We start from the raw sequence: 18,424 nt of genomic DNA on the forward strand, positions 1-18,424 counted from the left end.
TTTTCATTTTAAATTTTCACAGCTATGGGAAATATGGAGGGGGTCAAACAATATTATTTAATGACAGTAGATGTCCAAACAGTTATAACTGTTAAAACACAAATTGTCAAAACTACATGTCAAAATATACAAAGTAAATATCCTTAAATCAAATTCTAATAAGTTCTCAAGCAGCATTTTTCTTATTTTGCCTATCTGTAAATTTTGATCATCATCGATTGACATTTTTTTTCCGTTCATGTGTGTACAACATGAAATCAACATTTACCAATAATCCTTACAAGCAATGACATGCAGAACAAGAAAGTAAGTATTTTTGGTACACATTTTTGTAAGAATAATTATTCATTCTGAAGTCTGATGGACTTTTGGGATATGTGAACATTTTCACAAATATCCAGCATTTATTCATACATTCACAAATAAGTAAAGATGGCTCCACAAATCAGAGCAAACCAAGTTAGTTACTGTTATTCATTAATCAGATTTATATGTGTTGTTAAGCAGTAGTGGATTTTTGTTGGTGATGGTGTTTTTACAGTATTCTACCAATGCTGGTCTTTCTCCCTCGCCTTTTTTTTTTTAAGGAAATTTACAGAAGAGAACAACTTTGGACCATATGAATCCTGTTAGTATACTAGAACGGCAAATACATGGCAGATTTTTCAAATACTAAATGCCATACATTTTCTGTTGCAATAATATTAATTTAAGTAGTGCAGTCAACATACATGGCACTATAAACTGTATGAAAAAAAAGCCAAACAGATAATGAATCCCAACCCCAAAAGCTTTACAGTCTAGAGGCGCAGAAGGAGGCAAATATTACAAACAAGACAAGCAGAGGGTAGCTGTAGTTATTGGGGCTTTAATACTTCATGGAAAAGTGGATTTTGAAAATGGTCTTGAATCTGTTTGTTCCAGAGTTCTATCAATGGTCAGAAGTTATTTTTAATAGTCTATTCTGTGCTTGGATTATGAGAATTTGAAAAAGAATAGAAAAAAGAAAGAAGCTACCCTGTCACCCCTAGAGATGGCCCTTCAGAAATCAATGCTAATGAACAAAGTGCAGCACCGGGAGCTTGCATCTCCTCTGCGGTATCAGTTCTGTGCATTCACAGGGGACTGTATGAATGCCATTATTTATAACTAGAGGGGGGATAGAAGAAAGAGATGAAGTCATTCATCCATGCTTCACAAGGGGTCATATCTCCCTGACAGATTTAACAGGGATTAACAAATATTCAGTTTAATAATATTCTTATTTGAAGGGCAGAAATCAATTATCCTACATAATGGAGGGATTTATCAAGCCACCAACCATAATTTGGTAGCAGTGCTGACTTCAACATATACTTGGGTAGTGAACTCCTTAAGAGGTAGGAAAGAGACAGGATATGTAGCTAAAATATAAACAGTGGTTCTGCACGTACCACATTGGGTAACAATTGTTGTCCATTACATCTAGGGTATTGGAAAAACTGAATTGGTCAAAAAAGCCTTTTGGATAGCGGACATGTAAGTAAATGAACTGTTTACTCTGAAAGTTACTGACCTCAGCCAATTTCTCTTTTTGGGGGGGAGGTGCTAAGAACTAAAATGTTTGAGGTGGGGTGGGTCTGCTTTTCTTCATAACAGGAAACTTGCAGGAAATGTCCCTTTCAGAACTTTGTACATTATAAAGTTATCAAAGTGAAAATTGACTTTTACTCTGGGGGAAGAAAAAAAATTAAAATCCTTTACATGCATAATTACCACTCTGGACACTGGATATAATCCAACACACAACTAGTTAATGCAGAGGATTATTTGCGGTCATAAAATAACATAATTTACATTTATGGGCCTGGTCCTGCATGCCTTTTATAAAAAGTAGCCATTGACTGTTTCCATGCTAGATTTGTTTGCCACAAAGATGGCAAACTCTCACCTGAGGTAAAGCTCACAGCCCATGTTTTATGTATACTACAAAGGATCTTCCAAATTTTTATTTTTGTACACAGTATTCTCAGCGATTCTGGAATTCATTTCCCACCCTTTTGATTGAAGAACTTGGGTTCTGTTGACCTTCAAAGCAATGTTGCAAGACAAGTCTATTCTCACTTCAAACCAGGAGAATCTGAATTGTGGAGAGTTCTAGGTTAGTTTTAGTTGACATTGGTTCATTGGGAAAAATTGGCTCATTGATGAATTCATATTTTTCCCTTTAATTATTTTTTGAACACACATCTAGAGGCTGCAATAAGTGTCTTGAAGAAATACAAACTAATAAATCAACAATTGGTATCCATAGGCTATTACACCCGGAATGCACAAACTGAAGGGTTTGGTAAGGAAGCATTTCTTTAATATTGAATTTTGGTCTTAGTCATCTCATACACTATGCAACTTACAATTTTGCTATTGTTTGAAATACTCTTGTTTATATATGCGTACAGGGAACAAATGCATAGGGGACTTGGGGGGAGAAAAGCTTGAAAGCTCTGTAAGTAGGAAACGAATAGAAATATTTTAATCATACCTGCAGCAAGTCTTTTTTAAATCTGAGTGTTTGGGAGAAAAAAAATGACACAATGACAGTTAATTATAACTGATCCTGCAACACTTCAACACAGACTAATAAGTTCAGAGAGCGTTGCCACCAGTTGGCTATCTCCTCAGGAAGCACTGAGCCTTTGCCTAAAATAGGTTCATTTGTTTCTTGGTGCAAAAACAAGTATAATAATTTGCTTTGTAAATACATCTTACAAGGTGCTGTAGTCTTTAGAAAAATGAAGAATGTAGCGAGAGAAACTATGTGCTCCAGCACATGTAGGGTTTAAGATTACAAAGTCTCTTTTAAAAATAGATTTGACAATGTGTACAGAAAGGCCATTAAGACATTAAATCTATGAATCAGGAAAACCACTGTTTGTCTAAGTTGTTTGTCTTTATTGTGTGTGCATGTGAGACTGAGCATAAATTACTGCGGAGCTGGAGGAAATAAGAAGGTGAGGATTACGGAATGACAAGTATGGTGTTAGTATGTGAACTGCTGCCTTGATCACTTAGGCCTGGTCTACACTACGTGTTTAAACCAAATTTAGCAGCGTTAAACCGATTTAACTCTGCACCTGTCCACACAACGAGGCCCTCAATATCGATATAAAGGACTCTTTAAACCAGTTTCTGTACTCCTCCCCGATGAGAGGAGTAGCGCTGAAATCGGTATTGCCATGTCGGATTACGGTTAGTGTGGCCGCAAATCGATGGTATTGGCCTCCGGGCGGTATCCCAAAATGCACCATTGTGACCGCTCTGGAAAGCAATCTGAACTCGGATGCACTGGCCAGGTAGACAGGAAACGCTCCGCGAACTTTTGATTTTCATTTCCTGTTTGCCCAGCATGGAGCTCTGATCAGCATGGGTGGCCATGCAGTCCCAAATCCAAAAAGAGCTCCAGCATTGACCGTACAGGAGATACTGGATCTGATCGCTGTATGGGGAGACAAATCTGTTCTATCAGAGCTCTGTTACAGAAGACAAAATGACAAAGCATTTGAAAAAATCTCCAGGCTATGATACAGAGTCCGCTGCACAGTGCTGTGTGACAAGCATAACGGAAAGCCAAAGAATCAAATGGACGCTCACAGAGGGAGGGAGGGGGGACTGAGGACTCCAGCTATCCCACAGTCCCCGCAGTCTCTGAAAAGCATTTACATTCTTGGCTGAGCTCCCAATGCCTGTGGGGTCAAAAACATTGTCTGGGGTGGTTCAGGGTATATCTCGTCAATTCCCCCCCCACCGCCCGTGAAAGAAAAGGGAAAGAAATTGTTTCTTGCCATTTTTCAATGTCACCTTATGTCTACTGTATGCTGCTGGTAAATGCGGTGCTGCGGCGCTGAACAGCAGCATCACCTCCCCTTCCTTTCCTGATGGCAGATGGTACAAAATGGTGGAAAACCGTCATCATCCCGTGAGTGCTCCTGGCTGGCCTCGGTGAGGTCGGCCGGGGGCGCCTGGGTAAAAAATGGGAATGACTCCCTGTCATTCCTGGCAGACTGTACAAAATGCTTGGTAACCGTCCTCATCATAGCAGCTGGAGCCTGAACTCCATCAGCCTCCCCCCTCTTTTGTGTCTAAAGAAAAGATTCTGTACTCCCTAGACTATCATAGCAGCTGGACGCTACGCTCCTTTCCCCGCCACACTTTAATGTCCTGCCTGGACTATCATAGCAGCTGGAGGCTGCCTCCCCCTCATTTTATCTCACTAAAAAGTCAGTGTTTCTTATTCTTGCATTCTTTATTACTTCAACACACAAATGGGGGGACATTGCAACAGTAGCCCAGGACAGTTGGGGGAGGAGAGAAGCAACGGGTGGGGTTGTTGCAGGGGCACCCTCTAGAATGGCATGCAGCTCATCATTTCTGTGGGATCTCTGGGGCTCTGACCCGGAGCGGCTGTGCTCTCTGGCTCTCTAGTAGACTTACCCCATATTCTAAGCAGGACTGACTCTATTTTTAGACAAAACATAAAGAAGGGAATGACCCGGGGAGTCATTCCCATTTTTGTCCATGCGCCCCCGGCTGACCTCAGCGAGGCCAGCCACGAGCACCCATGACAGCAGCAGATGGTACAAAATGATTGATAACCGTCGTCGCCAATTTCCAATTGCAAACGGTACAAAATTATTGATAACCATCATCTAATCGCCAATTTACAATGGCAGAGGGTGCAATAGGGATGGTAACCATCTCTGCTACCTTGCAAAGGCAAATGAATGCTGCCGCGTAGCACTGCAGTACCACCTCTGTCAGCAGCGTCCAGTACACATACGATGACAGTGACAAAAGGCAAAACAGGCTCCATGGTTGCCATGCTATGGCGTCTGCCAGGGCAATCCAGGGGGAAAAGGGCGTGAAATGATTGTCTGCCGTTGCTTTCACGGAGGAAGGATTGAGTGACAACATTTACCCAGAATCACCCGCGACACTGTTTTTGCACCATCATGCACTGGGATCTCAACCCAAAATTCCAATGGGCGGGGGAGACTGCGGGAACTATGGGATAGCTACGAGATAGCTACCCACAGTGCAACACTCCAGAAATTGACGCTAGCCTCGGTATATGGATGCACACCACCGAATTAATGTGCTTAGTGTGGCCGCGTGCACTCGACTTTATACAATCTGTTTTACAAAACTGGTTTATGTAAAATCGGAATAATCCCGTAGTGTAGACATACTCTTAGTAATAGTGCTGCCAGCTACAGCACAAGATGGCTATCTTTAGGAAAGGCTTTGGGTCTGTTACTACCCAGGCTGCTGATGCTCCTGCTCATGACAAGCTTGTGATCTAGGGAAGCGGGAGAGGGTGGCAGTTTGCTTCACGAGTACCATGTCTTATCCAATTCATGGAACGGCATTGATTGTGGCGTCAGCAAAGACAAATATGTTATAGAGAATAGAGGGGATGGACAAACTGACCTAATATCTAAATTTTGTGAGGAGTCTGCCAGTTTTCTTCAAGAATTTTAAAGGAAGAAGTTTACGTTTTAGATGTAAAATTGTGACTATATATGATGCTTATACACAGACACACAAACTCTTATATTTGTGAGGACACTGGCAGATGTGTACAAAGCACCAGAAGTGGTATAATATTTAGATACCAACACAACAGGCACCTTTATACATATGATATATAGCTGGGACAAAGACCAGGATGCAAATTCTTCAGCAACCTATGTTCTGTGCAATGCCTGAGCAAAATTTAACATAAGGCTTTCCAATCAGAACAAAAACAGTGCATCCAGTGATTAGACCTGGCTGATACAGCTAGCCAAATCATCCCTATGAGCTTGGGTTCTTTGGGTGGAAAGCGTTGCCTACACAACTGTGACAATCTGTATCCTTATGTTCACCCTTTCACAAGACTATGATAAATTTAGTACAAAGTATGCCTCGTGAGGTAGCATTTCAAAGCTCATAATCCACTGAACATTATGAGTTACAACAGTGTATGTAAAGTTATAAAATTCTACTATCTAAGACATGTTCCAAGTCCAGGGAAACAGCTTCAAATCATTTCCCCAGAGACAAAAGGCTAGCCAACACCTCAGCCAGGTGTCAGCATAATCAAATGGACTATCGTCTGGTTAAGCAGCCATTCTTTGGCAGGAAAAAGGGATGAGTGAGAAATTTACATGTTGGCAAAGAAACAGCTGGAAGTTCCCATCCCACAGATTGCTATCACCGGAACCTTCTCTGTAAATTATTTTCAAAGGGGAAAATAACTGTAAGTGAGAACAGAGGACACATTATCTCTCCCTTCATCTCTACTCATGGCATCTAGGACACTCAAAAAACAAAGGAAGCATCATTGAATGGGGAAGTGATCCTGGTTGAAGTAAGACTGCTAGAACATGTGGTGAGAGAGATCCTTTGTTTTGAATTCACTTTAGCTTGTTGTTAGCTGTTAGTTTTGTTTTTGTAAAGAAATTCTGACTTTTATGCCTCATTACTTGTAATCACTTAAAATCTATCTTTCTGTAGTTAATAAACTTGCTTTATCTAAGCTAGTGTGTTTGAATTGGCATGCTTGGGAAATTCCATTTGAGATAACAAGGTCTGTGCATATCATTTTCTATTTATGAAATAAGAGACTTTATATGAGCTTGTCTTGTCTAGGAGTACTGGGCAGTACATGTTGCAAGTTTCTGGGGAAAAGTCTTGGGCTGGTAATTTGCTAGTGTTACTTGGCAGTATAATTCAAGGGTGGTAGACTGGCTGGCTGAAGCACCCTTGCAGTATAGCTGGAGGTAAATTACATGCTGAAGGCTGTGTGTGAGCAGGCGAAGTAGTGTAGAAGGCATCCGAGACTGGAGAAGTGAGAGGACGCGGTTGTTCAACAGTCCAGATTGTTCACTTGGCAATGTCACAAATTCTGGAAGATATGAAAGAATATTAAGCTACTGATTGAATTCCCAATCACTCCACAACAGAAACCGAGCAGATGGAATCTTAAATCCTACTTGTTTTGTCTTTAAATTGCAGAGGTCAAGATATTGTCTGATTCTATATCAAATTGATGTGAAAATTAACAGCAATTAGCTACGGTAATGAGTTGTGCTGTGGTATTATTCCATAGTATCATGAGAGAAGAGGAGAGGAGAATCCCTGCCTGCCCTAGATCTGTGCAGCTCCTGGAATCAGTCATCAAGTCCCTGTAGTCCCTAGATGCATGGGCAGCCAGGGAGGCTCCACATGCTGCCCCTTCCCTGAGGGCTGGCTCCACAGCGCCCATTGGTCGGGAACCATGAACAATGGGAGCTGCAGGCACAGTGCCTGAGGGCACGAGGGGTAAGCACTGCCAAGACCCCGCATCCCAACCCCGTGCCTCAGCCCAGAGTCCGCTCCACCACCCAAACTCCATCCTGGAGCCCGTACTCCACCCCAACACCCTGTCCCAGCCCCCTTCTGCACCTCAAACCACTCATCCCCAGCCCCACCCCAGAGCCCACACTCCCAGCCAGAGTTCTCACCCCTAGACATACACATACCAACCTTCAGCCTGGAGCCCTGACCCATACCCTAAACCCCTCATTTCTGGTCCCACCCAGAGCCCACACCCCAACCCCCAGCCCCAGCCTGGTGAAAGTGAGTGAGGGTGGGGGAGAGCAAGCAACGGATGGAGGGGGGATGGAGTAGTGGGGGCGGGGCCTCGGAGAAGGAGTGGGACAGGGCAGGGCAGAGCCAGGCCTTGGGGCAGGGCAGGTTTTATGCAATTAGGAAGTTTACAACCCTAACCCCAGATCAATCTGTACCTTAGATCTCATATCAAAGACAACACTGATACCCAATCCTATAGCCAACTAAGGATTTTTAACTAGGAAAAAGAAATGAGAGTTATTTACAGGTTGAAGCAGGTAACACGAACACAGATGAGCAATAGTCTATGGTTCTTCCTTTATGGGGACCCACACTAGAGGGGGATGGGACACCTGTCTTGAACAATATTAACATACAGGTGAGCTAGGCTGGTTTTCACCTATGAATCTGTCAGTGCTCAACTGATGCCTACAGCCTCAGCAAGAGCTGGCACCTGGTTTTCCAGCACCACCACGGATAGTGACTGTCATTGCTTCTAAAGCTGGTTCCCTCCTCTTCGCTTCCCACATCAGGCTTGAAGCACATGAGTAAGACAGTGCACCGTTTCCTGTACTGCGCCCATAATGTGGCCAGTCAGTAGACTTTGTTTTCCAGGGCAGTCAGGCAACACCAGTACTAAATTCACACACAACTTCTGGGGGGAGAGGAATCTGTGAATGTATTGACTTTATGACAAGTCAGTCCTCAATTTGGAGAAGCCCAGACACTTGTGCAGATGCCCAGAAGAGTGGGAGGAAGGGTGCAAGGAGCCAGGGACAGTTGTTGTCCCTAGGCCCTGCAATGCCGGCTCCCTCTAAGCATCCTCAGAGCTGTGCATCACCATATCCTCCCCGCACTGTCCCCTCTGCACAGCATGCAGGATGCGCTGGATAGCAACAGTGTTCACCATACCAAAAGATGATGCAGCTTAAGCATCCTCTTGAATGCTGGGGAGCATGGGGAGGGACTGGACCTCCTTGAGGCATTGTCTCTCACTAGACTCATAGGATCTTCCACTTTTCAGACAGTGTCAGATCCCAAATCAAATAATTAGTCCACAACCACTCCTAAGCCCTATTATCTCTTGTCATCACCTTCATAACAGAATACCTGAAGTAATCCCAGACGCCAAAAAATTTTGTCACTACAAGTATCATACAGTTTCCCCTGGTACTGAATCACATTCATGATAGTCTTCTGCAACAAAACCCAGCTTTACAACAGCATACCTGCCCTTCTGCACAGCAAGATTCCAATCAGGAAAGGTTAATTGCTTGTGAAACACATCCATGAAGCTCCTTTTGTTTTACACTGCAGGTAGAATTCTTTCCCTGTCATGATTATTGAACAGGTGGCAGATACATTATATTTTTCTGCACTTCACACGTTTTCCTTTCACCAGCGTCCTATAATACTTCTACTGCATGTTGGCAGAATTGTCTTTAGTACACCAGTACCATTATCATGTTATCCAGCCAGACCAACAAGACCATTGCATTCTTAGTTCCCAGGGACCACAGCTATGACAATAAATAACTGGATGGTCTTTTCTCGAGATTTCTGTCCTGTACTATCATTTGTTGTAGTAAAATGTTTCATAAATATTTCTTCCTCAGAGGATCCATAAGATCTGATTCTGCATTCGTTTCACACTCAAAACTACCTCTGAAGTCAATAATCTCAAACAATATACTGTCTGGGAAAATCTCCCACTGGCTTAGGTAGCTCCATTGATGGTAGCAATGGAAGCAGTGCTACTGTAGAAAGGGCTTAGGCATGATCCTATCAGCTAGGTTTAGCAGATTTAGAGAACAGCATAGGGAAACCATCATTTATCTTCAATCCTTTCTCAGCCATAGACAGTGGCTTACTATCAGGAGGCATGAGCAGGGCAGCCAGTATGCCTGCTCAATTTCCAGAAAGGAATCCTGAACCAAGGACTAAGGAATTCATAGAACAGAGTTTGCAAAATGTGTCATATGTTGAGCTTCATCCCGCAGCACCCTGATGAACTGATACCATACCTACGTGCCCTGTTCACCAAGTCATCAGGCACATCAAGGATCCATGACTGCTTCTCCATTGTTTGTCTAGTGGAATAGGCATCTATTCTTGCTATTGCCTTTGCAATTATGCTCTATGAGCAGATTCACAGACATTCCCACGTTCCATCTGATCTCTATACAAACTTTAGGAGTACCTTCTACTAGTTCTGCAATTCTATTCTTTGATGATCCTTAAGCAGATGTGCATTACTCCAATATGGCTAGGGGTAAGAGATCAGTAGCAAGAGGCAGGTTATTCCATGTGTATGTAAAGACAGATGAGCAGCCGGAACAGAAAAAAGGCATTGATTTTTAGCTTGTTTATGCAATTCTAAATTCTACTTTCTAGGCATAACATAAAATAGCATCAAATAGTAGACAAGTGTTTTAAAAGGTTTGGCAAATAGCAATATGTGGGGCTAAAGAGGGAATACATAGAGATCTTCAAGGCCATGCTCACATGAATGAATCAACCTAACCCCTAAAATAAGTACAGAGAAGTTTAGACGATTTCAGTACTATTGTAAATCTTGGAGTGGTATATAAGCTTTGTTCTTTCAGTCAATCAGGGAAAAGTTCTGGGTTGGTGAGGAGAAAGAAGAGAAACTAATAAGCAGTTGAGTTGAACTTGTTCACCTGATAGTAGTTCGCTTCCATTGGTACAGTACCGAAAAATATTTTTTTTCTGGATCATTCCATGTTAATCTTAATTCAAGATCTGATTGGTGGTAATTGCCCATGATTTGATTGATGTTTTCCTATCCATCTAGAAAACTGAAAACTATCCTTGTAAATGATAACTATTGAATTTCTAGCAACAAAAAAAATGAAAGAAATAAACATGGATGAAAATTGCAAATATATTTGGCTAGACCCACGCCCAGGTTCCTTTTCTTCCCCCTCCTAAGAAGAGAGCAAAGACAGCTCTTCATCATCTTTGTGCTCCCACAGTCCTCGGGGCAGTAAGGGACCATTTTTGACCCAAGCATAAATTTAGAGCAGCTTCACAGCAGCTCTAAATTATTACCAACTGCAACAGCCATCAGGGACCATGATATAGCCAGGATCATTGGAACATGACATGCTATAGCTACACTTCTTCTAGCTATGCTATTTCTACCCCAACCAATGGCTTCCTCATGCCAGGAGGTTCCTTACATGTCTGGAAAGGCACATAGGGCATGTCTTCACTGCAGTCGGGAGTGAGCTTCCCAGCCAGGGTACACAGACTTGTGCAAGCAGGGCTCAAGCTAGCACACTAAAAGTAGCAACATTTGCATTCCAGCTCTGGGTCTTGAGACTCCCTAAGCTTGAGACCTTGAGCCAGAATGTCCACATTGCTATTTTGAATACGGTAGCTCGAGCCCCGTGTTGCCCGATCTGTTGATTAGGTGATTGATTTAGAATCCCCAGTGAACACTCTGAAATTTGGTAGGTTCAAAGCAGGCCCGGTATTATCAGAATTACTGCTTTGGGAGTCCTGTGGGGCAAGGCCAGGACAACACCACTCACAGAGGGAAGACCATCTGTCACTGTAAAGTTATTATTATTAAAAGAAGTAGACCAATAAGTAAACCAATCCAGACAAGTAAAGCAAGGTACATGGATGCCAGGTTTTAAAAATTTTTAGTGTTGCTCAGAACGGGTCCAACTCCCTCCCCAACACCTGCCATGTAAACCAATATAATGGATTGGGAACAGTAAGTGTTTAACAGTTTCTCTATATTGTACAATATCACTATCATAAGAAAAAATTATTTAACTAAGAATATCAACTATTACTACTACTTACATATGACATGCTGTGTTTGAGTACATTCTTCCCATCTATACATGATAACGACACAGCTCTTTTGAATATGGAAACAACCAAGCACTCTTGGATCAATAACCCTCAAAAGCAAATATATTCTAAAATTAAAACAAAATATAGCTCCTTCTTTTGCACCACAAGATTACAAGGGCTATTTAAAAGCCGAAACTCAGAATCAGTACTCGCCTGCTTCAATACATTATATTTTGTTGTATGCTTATACGACAAATTATATAATTTACTTTAAAGAGCACAGAATAATCAAGTATTGTGCCAAATATGGTCATACCCCAAACTGACTGCCAAATTTAAGTTGCATGTTTTTCCCCCCTCAGGCACTCAGACAGAACACAGCAGTGTTCCCCTCTAATTTTTCCCACTCGTGCGGAATGAATCTTGTTATGTGCATCAATATGGAGGTGACGTGTGACAAATGCCTCGATATTGGTGCACATAACGAAATGTAAGGGGTGGGGCTGAGGGGTTGAGTGTGGGAGGGGGCTCGGGCTGGGGCAGAGGGTTGGGATGAGGCGGGGGATGAGGGCTCTGGCTAGGGGTGAGGGCTCTGGGGTGGGGCTATGGATGAGGGTTTGGGGTGCAGGCAGGCTGCCCCGGGGCTGGGGCCAGAGGACTCCCACCAGCCCTCTCCTCACTGGCAGCAATGAGCTCCAGGGACAGGGCTCCCCCCATCCCCGCCGGCAGCATGGAGCTCTGATGCTGGGGGAGAGGCCTGCAGCAGCCCTACACTGGTGGAGCCGGGCCCACATTCTTGAGTATTGCTGGGGCATGGGCACCACAGGCCCATATAACTCATTCCCTATGGGGATGTAGTACAACTCTAAGGCTGGCTAGCACCAGAACAGGTCTATACTCTCTCTATCCTTGGGGAGACCGCTAAAGGTTGAGACAGATCCTGGTCTGACTCTGGCATCCCAACAAAAAACTCCAATGGCTGTACCTGAGACCAGATGTTTTATAGACCTCAATAGTCCTCATGCATATGTATGCATAGCTTTTCTCTCCATTACCATATCTTAATTTCCTCACCCTCATCATTTTGGGGTGCCCTGATTCTACAGGTTAGTAAATTAATTAAACAAAGCTCATTAATGTATACAATACATCAATTGACGTACTATGATTACCACTGGTTATGTATCTGCTAATGTTCTCTCTAAAACTGGTACAAACTGCCTTCTTTCACCACTTGGTACTATTACAAAACAATAAACAGAGTCTTATGCCATCTTGTGACTTATGGTCACTGTTAATTTACTTACTTATGCTAACTTTTTGAGCACTATTCCTAGCCAGACTATAAGGCCCTATATTTATGCACACTGCTTAAGCTATTCTTATAGGTCAAAGCCTAAAGGTCTCTTGCATTTCTGCTACCAACTCTTTACCCCTTTTCTTATGATTACTATTATAATTATTACATGGCTACACCTGCCAGTGTAAGTCTGTCTACCTGGGCTGGGAGACTCACTCTGTGCTGCAGTGTAAACATATCGAAAGGGGCCTTAATGTTGGGCAGGAGCTGACCTTTATCAGCATGGGTTATATGGCTCTATTTAATCTAAGCCAATAATAGAAATGGTCATATAGACTTTCTGAGGAGAAAGTTATGCCCCTGAAATCTGACAAAGCTGAGCATAAGTAAAAACACTATTTAAAGAACTGTCTTTTTAACAAAAGAATACTGAGACACCTACAAAAGCCTACTTCTCTCCATCAGTGATTGATTAGATATGAAATAACTGGGAAATCAGAATTCACAAAATCCCAGACAGTCTTCCATTTCATGTAAAGTTGCTGTCTTAACCTGCCAAAAGAAATCAAATGTAAAAATATAATAAAAGGAATGACACCTCTCCCTTGAACTTCAAGTTACTGTTTGACTTTAAAACTGTCCTTAAGAAATAAGTATGGTGGTTCATTAACCTTGTTGCATTTACATGCATTTCAGAATGGCAAATATCCATGTGATAGATCTATTCCCTATCATCTATTTGACAGAGAATAAATCTATTACCCAGTGGAAACAGAAATTTAAGCTGAATCAGGTTCTCCTTATAAACAGATGAAAGTATGGCATCTGGCAGCTGAGTGACATGCTCAATCTGTATGCTGTTAAACTGAACCTTTACTTACAAATCCCCAAGACTGCACCTGCCAAACAGCCTCAGGTTATTGAAGTGCAACAATTCTTAACAGCAAACCAGGAAATAATGTAATACTCATAGGAAATGAGTGGTTCTAATTACTGAAGCACCTTCTTTGTGATGTAATAAGTGTTCTAATTACTTATGGCCAGATTGTGTAAACCTTCCACTGAGTAGCACTTATGCATTAGCTGATCTCAGTGAGACTACTCCCTGAAGTGCTACTCTATGTGTAAGGTTCGCACTACTGGGCTCTTTCAAGCTGCAATCTATCTGGAGGTAAAGAGCTTCCATCCACTCAAATAATAAATAGTAAACACTTACTGGTACAGACATAAATACTGAAAATCCTCACTGGCTTGAATTGTATTCAACAGCATCTGGAGACTTCTCTCCAATGAATAATAGCAGCTACAAATTCAACACAGTCAGGATATTCAGGAATCCACAAAAGGAAAAATGAAAGTGTTCACTGCATGTATTTCCTCCAGAGTTTTAAAGTCAGACTAATAAGCATTTAGGCCAGATCATCAAAGTTTAAATCATCATTTAACTCACACTGAAATCAGTGATGTTAAGAACCTAAATACCATTGATGATCTGGGTCTTAGATACCTAATGCTGGAGAAGCTTGTGTAATACACTGGTTTAGTTATAAACTTGCAAGATTTTTCAATCACAGGAAATCAGCATTTAATTTTTTTATATTTTATTAAAAAACAAAACAAAAACATTTTCAACATTTTGGGGGCATTAATGCAGTTATTAATCAGGATATGCCAGCCAAAACTGGAACTCAAAGGACTACATACTCTGTTGGTACTCAACTAATAAAATAATAATAATGCACAAACACTGCACCAGATCATGCACCATAGAACCAAAGGCAGTAGTGACTCTTCACACACAGATCGGCCGACGCTGCAAGGAAAGGGGTGCATGAGCTATCTCTCTGGCAGTGTTTCTACCCTCTCCAAATCTAGACACATGTTTGCTCACCCGAGGGTCTAAGGATACCAGAATGGGCAGGAGCCCAAAGGTGGAACTGTGTCCCCTCTGGCAACTTGTGGGGATTCCATAGAAAAGCTAAAGCTATATTAACTTTCCGCCATCGTCCCTTTCACACAGGGCCATCCTTAACATAGGCAGAATAGTCAGCTGAGTAGGGCACCAAAAAATTTGGGGCATAATATTTAATGGTGCCCTACATATGTGCTTCATATGTGGCAGCATCAGGAGCCAGTCCCATCCCCCAGCTGGCCCTCCAGTTCATTCCTGGGGGGGGTGCAGGGCCCGGGACAACTCTCTACGCCCCTGCCCTCCCTCTTCCCACCCCCACCTTGCCCCCATTTTCCACCCCTTCTCCCAAGCCCCCTCCCCCAGCAACAGACACGGCCCAGGGGATTAGCAGGGGGGGGTCCTGCACTCACCAGCCCCCCCCCCACTAATCCCCTGGTGGGATGCAGCGCAACCCAGCCTCAGCCTGCTCCACTGTGCTGGCTCCCCACGCTCCATTCCACTGGTTCCCCACTGTATCGCTCCACTTCCCGCCACCAGTGAGAGCAGGTGGGGGGAGGCAGGCCCCTTCCCCTAAGCCTGCTCCCCTGAGCGATATGGCTGGGGCGGGAGAAGCGGAGCAAGCTAGGGCCAGGTTATTCCACTTCCTGCTGCTGGTGCCGGGCCCCCCAGTAATCCCCCAGGCTGCTTTGGGCCTGTGGGGCCCCCCAAAGTGGCCCTCCACAGCTCCTGCCTCCACAGCCCCACAAGCCTTGAGCGCAGTCCAGACCCTCAGAGGTTGTGGGGACAGCAGGTGCTCGGACTGCGTAGGGCACTATAATTAGTAGGGATGGCCCTGCTTTCACATGAGGAAAATCACCCATCCCCTTAAAGGGGGAGGCGAGTCCTGAAAGTTTTCAGAAGTAGGATTTGTGCCTCCAAACCACACAAGAGGGGTCCATATAGTGCTTTATCAACAGTGTGAGAATTCAGGTCCTCTATTCCCTCAGAAGAATTGGCAGAGAGGGGGAACCTTTAAAGGAACCTCACCATGTTTCTCTCTCTTCCCTCCCTGCAGATTTTCCCCTACAGGAAAACATGACTTGGCCAGAGAGAATTCTTCCCATAGATGGTTGAATAATATGAACTGGCTATTTGGTGAAAAATTGTGTTTGGAACTTAGACTTTCTACAACTACATTTACCAAAAAAGTGCTATGAATTAAGCAAAAATGATCATCCTAGAAAATGGCTTTTCACTCAACAAGTGGGTTAACTGGAAAACAGAAAGAATGCTCCTTGGTCCAGGAGCTCTTCTTTATAATTGATCAGATTGTTACACTTCACAGACCGTATCATGACATTCCCCAAATCAAGCTAGGGTGAAAAAGACTGAAAATCATTCTAATCTAACTGCAGAGTTCAGCAGTAGCAGGAATTTTGTAGTTACATCCCAATAAAACAGAAGAGGTGTTTGCCAGAAATGAACCATCCCAGCTTGGAAACTGCCTTGAGATCCTTCATGTACAATCTCCAGAAGTACTTAAATTCCTAAGAAAATATAATGTACCCAATCGGAAGGAATAAGCAATACTTATAAAGAGTTTTCGCTTCAGCAATTTACTTACATATAAAAACATTAGGGAGCAATAACTTTTTTCACTGAAACTGAGCATGTGTCCAGTGTTTTTGTTTTCCTTCTAAAGAGACATGCTACAGTCTAAAGAGTAAGAACCTGTCTATACTAAGGAAACTTGCAAAAATTTCCACTGTTACTAACACCATTCAGCTCCACTAGTGGCAGCAATTACTAGAGCCCAAGGGTGGACCTGCTGCTGGAATTTTAAGCACCATATCATCTACTCGAGCAGTGTTAGATGACATGATGCTTACTATTCTGCAGCACAATTTAAGGGTAACTACTCCTACACTCCCCCCTCCGTGGTCCCTTGAAGTCACCCACTTAAAGGTTTCCAGCTCCCAGGTGTCACCTCTCCTAGATGGAGTCTCATGTCTCGCATCCTCCTGACCGGGGGTTTTTAAGACTGCACAATTCCGTGTTCAGTGATAATCCCAGCAAGCAAGTCTACCTAAAAGGCCAGTGCCTGTGCTGTACTTTCTCTCATAGGGCTATGGCCAATGTATTGCCAGGAGCTACAAGTTACCACATTGCTCTTTCTAAGCAAGAACATTTATTCTTCAGATGAAAACATTGAAGAGCACATCATAAAAAAAACCAAATAAACATTCCAATATGCATGCTAAAAGCTCACCAGAAGTTACCCATCAGTCTTATGGGCCCCTAGCAGGCTAAAGTCTTTCCAAGCCTTCGGTAAGAGTGTGTCATCCCCTTCCCCTCTCCCCCAATAGAAAATCCATCTGCTGGATCAGGCAGAAGAGCCTTGAGTCCATTTAAACTCAGGCTATTTATCCAAAAGTCCTTTCTTTGTCTCTTGGTCTCTGAGGAATCCAATCCGAAGTAGTATATGCGAGCCTTCCCAGGAGGTAGTACCTCTCTTGGGTATTACAATCTGAGTGATTTGCCATAGTCACCACCCACAATTTTAGGTTCCTGAAAGAGCTATGGCAGCCCTCCTCCATAAAACAGAACAGAATCACTCATAAATCATTCATTTAATACAATGGACCCCAAAGATTCATAATTCAATAAGATCTCCCAAAGATATGGCAGGAAGTTGCCCTCTCTGTCACAGACCATGCTACATTAGGGTTTCCGACATTGCTACCACAAGTGGAGCTAAGTGACAGTAAACAATAGTGACACATTTCTGCAAAGACTTAAACAATATGCAAAGGGTTAATGCACTAATCTTTCAACCCAAAGGTTGAGGGCAAATCCTGTTCAAAACATAAAGTGAAAATAAATGACTTGGTCTTCGTCTAAGAGATTGATCCTGTGAATTGCTAAGTGCCCACAACTCCCACTGAATCCATTGGTACAACCATGGGGGTCACCAAAGGAACAATATGGTCTTGGAACCAACCACATCATTAGTTTTCCCCACACTGGTCATTCCCACTCACAGTTGTACATGTTAAAGAACTGATTTTGTCCAGAAATTTCCTCTTTAAACTTCCCCTCTGGTATTTATCCTATTTAGGAACACATTGCATATCTTTGAAACCCTTCATAAGAGAAAAACCATTCAGTTTTTTAGATTATTTTTTAATCATGAAAACTTTGCATGTGCCAGTGAATAAGGCTTGGCTAGGTAGTAATTTAAAAAAGGAACCTTCAGATATTGGCCAAATTCTTCATTACAGTATAGGCCATTATTATCATGTCACAGATCCTAGCGAGCTCCCCATCCTGGCCACCCACTAGGACTGCTGTGAGGGGAATCCAAGCCTCTGTGCTCTGGATCCCCTGTGTGTTTCAAGCCTGAACAGAGTCCACAATTCTTGGAGTCCCTAGGCATTCTCTCTGGTTGCAGATCTTCTATCCATCTCCCCTCACCCCTGAGTGTTGGAACACTCTATCCAGCTGCCACACATCACTGGGTGCAGTGCTAAGCATTCAGCCTCCCTGCCACATAAACACACACCCTCCCAGGACTCCACCTCCACAAGTGTGAGGCTTCTGGTTACAAGCATCCTTCACTTTAACATCACCTGAATTTTTACAGATTCACTTTGCAGCCTAAATGGTCTTTTAATATTGTTTTCTGGGATGAGATTTTATAATGATTACCAATTACTGTCTATGAAATATGAAACATTTGCCCTACTGCTACATTTACTATTCAGCCTTAAAAC

This window comes from Gopherus evgoodei, chromosome 11 (assembly GCF_007399415.2).
Source record: "Gopherus evgoodei ecotype Sinaloan lineage chromosome 11, rGopEvg1_v1.p, whole genome shotgun sequence".
Lineage (NCBI taxonomy): Eukaryota > Metazoa > Chordata > Testudines > Testudinidae > Gopherus > Gopherus evgoodei.